General features: G+C 37.1%; 1 protein-coding gene across 1 annotated transcript in view; it reads right to left on the reverse strand.

Moving 5' to 3' along the window:
• The window catches only part of dlgap3 (discs, large (Drosophila) homolog-associated protein 3), a 77,465-nt gene extending 69,881 nt beyond the window's left edge, over window positions 1-7,584 (reverse strand). Inside the window, exon 1 of the mRNA XM_087787557.1 lies at window positions 7,548-7,584. The gene's annotated coding sequence lies outside the window, so the exon portion shown is untranslated. The remainder of the gene's footprint in view (window positions 1-7,547) is intronic.
• Between the last annotated feature and the right edge of the window lie 2,343 nt (window positions 7,585-9,927).

The following is a 9,927-nucleotide window of genomic DNA, read 5'->3' on the forward strand; positions in this document are numbered from 1 at the left end:
AACTACTTGGCTGACCCTGTCGCAAGCTTTCTTTTCAAATATATTTCCTTGGTCTTGTTTCGCCTGTTAAACTGTTTTTTTTTTTCCTTTCCCTTTTTTTAACTGATGAATTTAATGCGACCGATTTCACACGGACATAAGTAATGGAGAAAAAAAGGTTAAAATAATGAGCCGCACAGATGTGCATCGCTTTTAAATATATAAGTTCGACTGCTCTAGGCTTGTTAACAGTGAGAAACATGTATCCATTTCTTTAACTGAGCCTCGTGTAAAGCGAAAAAAAACAAACAATCTATGCGCCTATCATCTTGATGTTTAGCCCTTAAGCAGGATTAGCAGGAAGTGTTATCTGAGCATGCCACGGTACATAGTGAGCTGTGAAAATGACGATCGAAAGAGAAAAAAAAAGGCCTGTATAATGATGACATAAGATCAGTGCGGTTGCTATGTTGACATGCTACTTAGCAACTTGAGAAACCAAAATAAAATAGTGGCTTGTTTGAGTGTTCAGGATCAAATACACGTTCACATATTTCACCTTCTTATGTAAATGATCGTCATTCAAGAAACTTCTGGAACCGTACACGGATACATACACTGGATTGTGAAGTGAGAACAGTAGGAAATTATCTTTTTTTATTTTAAAACTGAGCACAAAAAACCTATAAGCTTGATGACTGGCATCAGAAATCTGTTTCTGTGATTCTTCTCTTTGATGCATAATAACTTCATGCAAATAATGGAAATAGTTTTATAACAAAGGCTGAAAAAGTTAATTTAATGACTATGCTTTCCAAGTTTGTTTTTCTGTCTCTCCATCCTCTTAAGTCATTTTTTTCTTGCAAGTTTTTCTGTAAAGTGAAGTTCAAGTTATCATTCTGTTGTTTTTTGATAAACTATTTTAGCTGATAGCTTTTGTTTCCTTTTTAATGACTGAGTACCTGAGAAGTATAGTTTTTTGCCATTCATTTCCCCCCGTAGTGAGTGACACTTTTGTTGTATATTTGTCTTTGTTTCGATGGTCTTTTGCCTTAGTCGGTTTTGTGTTTGTTTTCTCTGTTTATGAGCAGTTTAGGGATTATAATTCTTGGCATCATTTTTAAGTCACTTTGCTTAAAAGAATCAAGATAAGAAATATATTTCTTGAATTGCTTTAATTCTGTCTGACAATGAGTTTCAGAAAAAAAGGCAAAAGACACAACTTAACTGACTAATGCCGGGGAAATACAAAATATACTTAATGGCAGATTGTTCTTTGTGCAAAGTAGAAAATATTAAATATATAATAAATATATAGAATAAAGCCAGTTGGCGTCCACTGACTGGATGGCTGCAGAAAGACTCGTACACACCCAGCCAAAACAAAAATGACTTTCAGAGCATTAAAACATGTTTTGAGCACGTCCAATTTCACTGTCGGCACAAATGGCACTCTCAATTAGTTATATTCCGGTTTAATAATAGCAAGAGTGGTTTACTCGACAGCAGAGTTTCATCAACCAATTGTAATTGAGCTTGCCTAGACTCTGCCTCTTGACCAACGTCTGTCGAACCTAAAGACTTCCAAGATGGCTGAAACATTAGTATCATTTATCAAATTTATGCTCACGTTCTTCCCTATGTGAAAAGTTTAGCAGCAAAGAGCCTTCAGCTAATGTCAGTAGCAAAGCTTGGGCTTAAGATCCTGGGATACAAGTAAAAGGCCATAATCCCCTGTTATAAAACAGGCCAGTTTTTTATTGGGAGACATTCAAGGTGAAACCACCCAATGTGAAACGCTAAAATAGTGACTGGGAATCAAGCCAAATGCCTACGAGATGGGAAAATAACTTGGATTTGCAATGAACCAGTCTGGGTCTAATTCAACATAGACGCTGGCATCATCCACGTTTCAATGAAACCCAATGATACTTTCACCTGATATACAGGGACAGAGATGAGATTGCATCCTTACACTGATGAAAGACACGTTTCCATGACTGTTCTTTTTATTTTTTATTGAAATCAGTCATTTATTTCGGTCAGAGTGGTTTGTGTAAATGCAGCTGATTTGACAAACATCACATCACTGGCTTGAATCAATCCCCTTTATTCTTGTTAAATATATAGTTTTTGTTTGTTTAATTTTTGTCTCTTGTGTTAAAGTAAGTGTATCTACAACTTTATTGACACCTAAGGAAGTCAATTGAGTCAGTTAACCTAAAGATTTCCTTGGGACAGCCACCCATACGGTATACATTTTAGGACAAACCTCTGTCAAACTGAACGGCCTCAGACTTTCAAATAAAACACAATTAGATCGATACTTTTATTTATTGCCGTCGAGAAATTCACAATTTAAGCAGCACCATTTACATATAAACAAGTCAAAAAAAAATTAAAATCAAGACTACAAAGTTTTGCTAATTTTGAGAATGTACATCACAACAAAATTAGAGTCACCAGACAAAACAACATCGGATAGCATCTGGAAAAAATAAAGAAACCAGTTTATTTCAAATGAAACCGGAAATGCACGCACTTACGACATGATTTTAGAAAAACAGACATTGTATAGCATCTGGAAAAAAATAAACGAACCATTTTATTTAGAATAAAACCGTAAATACATATGACGTCACCGAACTCAACATCCATGGCGCGATTTGACAGTAATAAATATTATTTAATAGCGCCTTTCAAGAAACCAAAGCTTCATAATAAAAATTGCGTAATACAATAAAAACACACAATACAATCGACTTACCTTATTGTATCAAAAGCAAATATATATATTTTTAAATCAAATCTCGCCACGGTACTTTAAATCAGTGACGTCACGTGCATTTACAGATTACCGTTTAAATAGTTACGATTTTTTCAGATGCTATCTGATTTATTTTGGACTATTATCGTTATAACATGAACTTCTGGTTTCATTTTAAATGAAATGGTGTGTTTATTTATTTTTCTAGATTATATCTGATGTCGTTTTGTTTTATGTCACGTCGTTATCACACACATTTCCGGTTGCATTTGAAATAAAATGGTTAGTTTATTTCTTTTCCGAGATCCTATCTGATGCTATCTGTCGTTATGTCCGGTGACTTTTATTTTGAAGCCTGAGAAACTTCAATGTGAGTTTGGTCTGAGTCCGTTTAGTCTGACGGATGTTTTTCCTGAAGCCGTTTGGTCTGAGACCTGATGATGTCCTAAAATGTACGCCATACACCTGTCAATCTCAACAGCTGATGCATTGGTGCTGTTATTCGCTACAGATAGAAATAGAAATTAATATTATTTTAGCAATCCAAGCGCACTTTTCGTGCTAATAACTTCAACGGAATGACGCAAGACATTCATTAATGCAGCCTAACTACAGTAGCTGAGATCATCCTTTAATAAATGAAGAGTCCTTTTTGTTTGATTTCTTTTCCAAATGCCTTGTCCTTTACATTATTTTACAGTATATTGGTGATTTCTATAGAATTGTAAATGTCAAACCGTACACAATTTATGTTTTCAATAGGGTTGTATAAGTACATAATAGATATAATTGTAGCACTTACTACTACAGTGAAACAAGAGGTATTTCTGGGGAAATTAAAAAATGATTAGGGAGAAAAACAGTACTGAGCTGGAATCACCATTATTATTATGATTTGATGATAACATGAATAAATATAAGTCACATAAATAAATGTGATTTTTATTCAACCAGTCTTTTACACATGACATATAGAAATATATCAATTACATCAATTCCAAACACCTTAAGATGCTTTAGAAGCTATTTAGAATTGCAAGCATTTGCTCTCTGAAATTATAAACAAATGCAAAATGTACTCGTGGCTGGAGAACACTGTCAGTCCCGATCTATCTCCCAGCCCGCTCTCCAGATCTGCAAGTATTACTGCTGATTTAAAACGCCTGCATTTCTCATTTGCAGGCAAGACATCCTTTCTCCACTCCACTCGAAATGACAGGACATTTTTATTTACACATAAACTGTAAAAAAAAAAAAGGGGGGAGAAATGTGATGCAGCCTTGTGTAATACTAAAGCAGTTTGCCCCCCCCTTCTCATCCACGCATCCGTTCGTGTCCACTCAGAGCACTCAGTCACATCCATTTTGCATGAGAATGGAAAGCAGCTACACAAATGCACATCCTGAAAGACAAACATCCACACAGTATCTCTAAAAATACTGATGCATGCGAGGATAGAATGCACGACTCGAAAAAATACTGTGGAGTTCATGAATTCCGACGTTGTAACCGGCAGCGCAGATAACATCTTTTCTTATTCTTGTAGATGTATTAATTCATTCAGTCAGCGCAGTCCGAAGCTCCGTGTGTCATAACTCATTTTACTCGGCAAAAAGTGAGATCTATAATGGAGACTGGCCCTTTGTAAAACAACAGCAGATAGGATATTTTTCCGCCTGATGAGAAGTAGAGGCTGCAGGTTGCTTCAGATTTCAGTCGAGCGGTGACAGGCAAGACATTTAAAGTGGAACAGGGGACACAGTGAGAGAAAAATTGTAGACACAGCAACTCGCTTCACTAGTCCCGTACTGGTGATCTTATCCGTCATGGTATGATACAACAGGGGAGTGTGTCTTTGAGCATCCTTCAAGTAAATATATCATTTTATAACACCTGCCTCCATCTCACTCACCCACATATGAGGACATCCAGGTGGCAAATGTTCTCGACATTACCTGCACCTGTGCATTATTTAGCCTCAAAAAATGAAAATGCTGATTATTTTTTAGCTTTATTTATTTATTTATTTAATTACAGCACATATTCTAATGTTGGTGCAATAAGTGGTAAAATGTTATACACTTGGGTTGATGAAGCTTCATGAAGCCGTATCCTTATTTTCAAGCCCACTAGATGGCACTCTTGGCTCTATAATCAATTGCTCTAAACATCTATTCTATTAGAGGACTCAAATTATTTTTAAACTGAGGGCGCCACCTACTGATCACTAACAAAACAAGACACTGTTTAATGAAGCTTAATCAGCCCATCACTAATATTTACAACATAACATGACCATCTTAAATAAACTATATTCCTTCTATAAGCAGTTGAAGAGTCCAGCCCCATCTCTCTCAATTGTAAATCTTCTCTTCCATTCTGTGCTTCTTCTGGCACCTTTTCAATTCCCTCAAGCCTGGAGGTCTTCAGGCGGAGTGCCAGCAAACCTGTGCTTGTGTGTCTTGGTGTGTAAACCTGACCTTCCCTTGAGAACTCTCGAGCATCAAAGATACATATGAAAGTGCTTATGTAACTCTTCAATAAAGAGTAAAAAATATTGCAACATTTCTTAAAGTTTATTCAAATTGTAAAAAATTTAATTGTCCCTGCATAAATGAAAATTAAATGAAAGTATATAAAATATTTTTTAATATATAGTGTTGATGCAGTATATGAATGAAAGCTGCTTTTTAGAAAGTGGCATATTGACCAGGCTTTATTAAGACTGACGACCTAAATGGAAACAATATAGGAACAATATAATTGTATTACTGTGTCGTCTCATTGATTTATAGAGGTGCCAAACAGTTGGTGCAAAATTTAATAAAGCAAAAATACAAATGTTGCTACAACAATTACAATTAAACTGCACATAACACTGATAAAAATGACATTATTAAATTAATAGATAAGAAAAACAGTTAACACAATCCTAGTGCTTCAGTAAAACACATGCTTATCACCCTTTAATCTGTCCTATTATTATATTACACGGTCCTAGGGTATAATATTGTGGTAAGAGCTTTTTCTGGCAATAAGGTTGTTATTGCTGTCGGGTACAATTTTCAAGTCTGTTTATTCTGGATTTCATTTACGTATATTGTTTGCCTGATGGCCACAATTGAAACAAGCAGTGACCGGGATAGAATTCAACAACATCGGACCGGGTGTACAGATTCATGTAGAAAAGCGCTATACAAATAAGAATTACTTACTTACATTCAACTTGTACCTTGTTTTTGAACTTGAATGGATCTCTGTTACTTTGAGCCATTGAGGAGTAAGTTATTTTCCATGACTAACCTAAACGCAGCATTGCACGCTCAACAGGAAGACATCAGTAGCTGCAGGTCCCTTCAGCGAGCAAAGTGACCATGGCAAAACTTTTCAAAATGCCACTCAAAATACACCTGCTGCAGTATTTGTGTTGCAACAGTAAAAAAGGCCAGCAGCGAGAAAACATCCTCGCTGAGTAACCACCTGGTGAAGCGCATGATCTTTCTGAAGGCTGGGGATTGTACCGCAGATTGACCTCCAGCATTCACAATGTCTAACACTGTTCTTTGTCTTATATACTACAGCTTTATTCATCCATCCTCAGTTGCTTGGTTGGGGCAAATTAAAAAGTAGAAAAACAAAGTGTAATGTTAATGTTATGTTATTTACAAAGCCGCCATAACGCATATAATATTTAATTATCCACAATCTGATTCATTACCTCATCGGTATACATCCTTCATTCAGCCAATGGAAGTCTGGACACAGAAAAATGTGTCCAGCTGCTGCAAACCACGACATGGCAAATTTTGCGAAGTTTAGCGAGTGCTCATGGGAAATGTGGTTTCCCGTCGGGCTAATCACTTCCAATTTAATCCACTGGCGTTGCTCAACTTAAAATCGCATAGAGATGCTTTAAGAAATAAGTATGTTTAGAATAGTCCTTCAATTACTAAAAAGATTAACTTATTAAACTTTATAAAAAATATGTATTTTGACCAACTAATTACCATAACATCATAAACACATACAAAAGTACCAAAAACTGGTATTTTTTAGTACCAGTACCGATTCCCAGGGAACGGCAACTGGTCCCTTTGGGTCCTTATTTGAAAGGTACTCATCCCTACACAGAACTAGCACCACCATTTCAAGAAGTTTGCAGGGAATTAATGGGAAAAATCCACATCACTTTAAAGGCGTTTGTCAGGAGTACCCTTACAAAACGTTATAGAGTCAAACTATTAAAGACAAAAGATTCCTAAAATGAACTCACGTATAACTTCTAACATATAAGAGATCCTTATGTTAAGAAACAGCGTATATTTACCAAAAATCAATCAACTGTGTCATATACGAGAATCTTCATGAGAAGAGTTTCAAGGCTAACTTTGAGCACTCTCATGCCCTCGTCTCTCTGTTATCCTTTAGGTTAGCATCAGCAGTTTTTCAGTATTCCACAATCTTCAAACTGAATCATATTCCCCTGACAAAATAAGTTCCACCTTAAATCCAAAAGAGCAGCAGGGGTGATGTAATTACAAAGAAAAGCACAAGCCACAATCTCAGTGTCAGCCGGGGGAACGAGAGTCAAACGTTCTTAAGGTGTCCAGCTGTGGCCGTGCCAGGTATCTGAATGGATCTCTATTGTTGAGCCAGAATGTATTTACTATCAACTCTAATCCAATAAAGTTGATATTTTTCTGAAGAGGTCTCACTGCCACTTGAACATATTTCTTTATAAACCCAGACACAATCCTGCCACAACAGGTTCAATCATCTTTTCACTGAGAAAGAAACTCACCCTGGAGCTAGACGGGTGGGCCTTCTGTGTCCTTATTCTTCTGTACTTCGATTTCAAAAAAGCTAAAGCATTTTTACCGAAGCCTCGTCTTATTTCTTTCTGTCCTTTAGGCTTAGCCCCGATGAGATACATTTAATTTAGAAACAAGCTCATCCTAAACGTTTAACCCTCTAGTGAACTTTCCATAGTACTGTCGGTCTATATTATTACTGGGGCGCCTCATTGAAAAAACAGGAGAAAAATCCATCAATAATCGTCAAGTGAAACAATCATTGTTAAATCAATGGTTGACATTTGCATGTTAAGTGGAGAAGTGGCCCCTGAAGCTAGAGAGGCACGTTTGGGAAGTTGTAATGATGAGTCAAGCTAACACTCTTGTGGCTGAGATGCTTGGTTGGTCAAAGTGCCAAACACTCGCCCATATGCACACGCGTACATACTTGAGTCCAGTGACATACTCAAACGCTAATTAGCATTGATACTTCTTTATAAAGGGCAAAGCTGTCTGCCGGCGTTTGGGCATGACTAACCCCCTACAGTCCAACAGAGAAGTAGAGTGAGAGGAAGAATGTCTCACAGCAGTGAGGTCATCCAATATGGCACCAACTGAGACGATTCCGTCTAGAACTAAAGTTCAACAATACCACTGAAATTGACTTTTCGTAACAGGAAATATTATTCAGCGTCAAAAGTGAATTTAAGGCTAAAGTGAACGTCACATATTACAAAAGGTCTTTCATCTACTGTCTCCTTGTCCTCCTTTAGTGCATCCATGAACCTCAGATGTTGCCTTCCTCTCCTTTGACCTCCATTTACCACCCTGGCTTAACACATTTTAACATGTTTGGATGTCCCTCTAATCTCTTAACTTGTACCACCTAGTACTGAAACCCTTAACCCCCCTTTATTCTTTGAACTCTGCTTCATGTATTTTTGTATTTCAGCATCTGTCTCATCATTACACTGCTGTCCTATTAAACCTCCTTTTTGGTCAAGCTGCTACTTTTCTGTCACAGATTACACCTGCTATTGTTTTCCAGTGTTTACTGTTTTCTAGAATCACTTCCTGCCTTGTCTTCAAGGCATCTTTATCCATCATAATTACCTTCACCTTCACTTGTCCAATTATTCTCCCTTCTCTTCTGCACTTCCCTGTCTCAGATTGTCATCTTTCTAGTTGCGTACTAGCCTTGTCTCACAGCTTCCATTCATGCTGTTTGTTGTTTGTTATTTTTGCCATGACGGCTTTTTTGCCTTAGCCCCTTTTTACCCCTGTTCCTGTTTCCACCTGTCTATGTACGGAATCGTGCCTAACATTAGAAGATATTGCTGTACTTTTGCCTTGGTGTCTTCACTTTGGGACTAACTTTTTGTTTACCTCAGACCTATATTATGTCGTAATTTTATTTATGGACCAACCTTCAGATTAAAACAGTTAAAATAGATCGTATAGAGTTTGTGTTGCACTCATTTTCAACAACAAATTTTAAGAGCAAATACCATCTTTTTGTCAAAAAAAAACACATTTCATGAAGTTTTTATCAATCATTAAATTCTTATTCTTTCTGTTCGGCCCGGTAAAAAAAATCCCTCACAAGCCGGTACCGGTGCCAGTTACTCTATGAAGGGTATCATCTTCACTAAACCCTAAATAACAGTAGAGATTATATTACCAATCAAGGCATTACTATCATTTTTTAAACAGACATATGATATTTTTAATTCACAAAAGTCCCAAAAGGATGAGATGAATGAAAACTAGGTGACGATGTGATCTTCAAAGAAAGAGCAAAAAAAAATTGCTTGATTTTGAGCCAGAACCTATACCACAGCCTTCTGTGGTCAGCTATTTCCATAACTGTGATGAAAAGCACCACAACTTAAGTGCTGAAGGTCACAGCGCATTTGTATTGATACAGTGGACTCTCGTGTCTGAGAGTGCACTGTCAGGTTGTGCTTGGCAATCAATGAACCGTGGCTGTCCACTCTTTGGCTGTTTAACCAAAGGCAACACCGCACAGTAACACGCTCATCCATCAACTACCGTTCCCCTCGCTCGCATGTGTACAGGCTTGTGTTTGTTTTGGACAGAATGTTCTTCGGAGCTGGATCTTTTATTTTGAAGGGTAATAATTAAGATGTGTCAAAATGTTCTTGATAAATATCAATGAATTAAAAGCCTCAATGTGCCACGCTGAGCCCTTGTCTTCTTCTGTGTTTGCTTCTCATGGCGTCAAAGAGACGGCGCTTCATAACTCAATCCCTTAGGGGCAGGTCTCTCCGTGTCTCCTTCTCTTTGGTTAAATTTTAAAAAATGTTTCCATCCACTATTATCGCATTAGTTAGCAGGAAAGCTAACGCAGAAGATAGCACACCAAGA

This window comes from Callionymus lyra, chromosome 3 (assembly GCF_982586985.1).
Source record: "Callionymus lyra chromosome 3, fCalLyr1.hap1.1, whole genome shotgun sequence".
Lineage (NCBI taxonomy): Eukaryota > Metazoa > Chordata > Actinopteri > Syngnathiformes > Callionymidae > Callionymus > Callionymus lyra.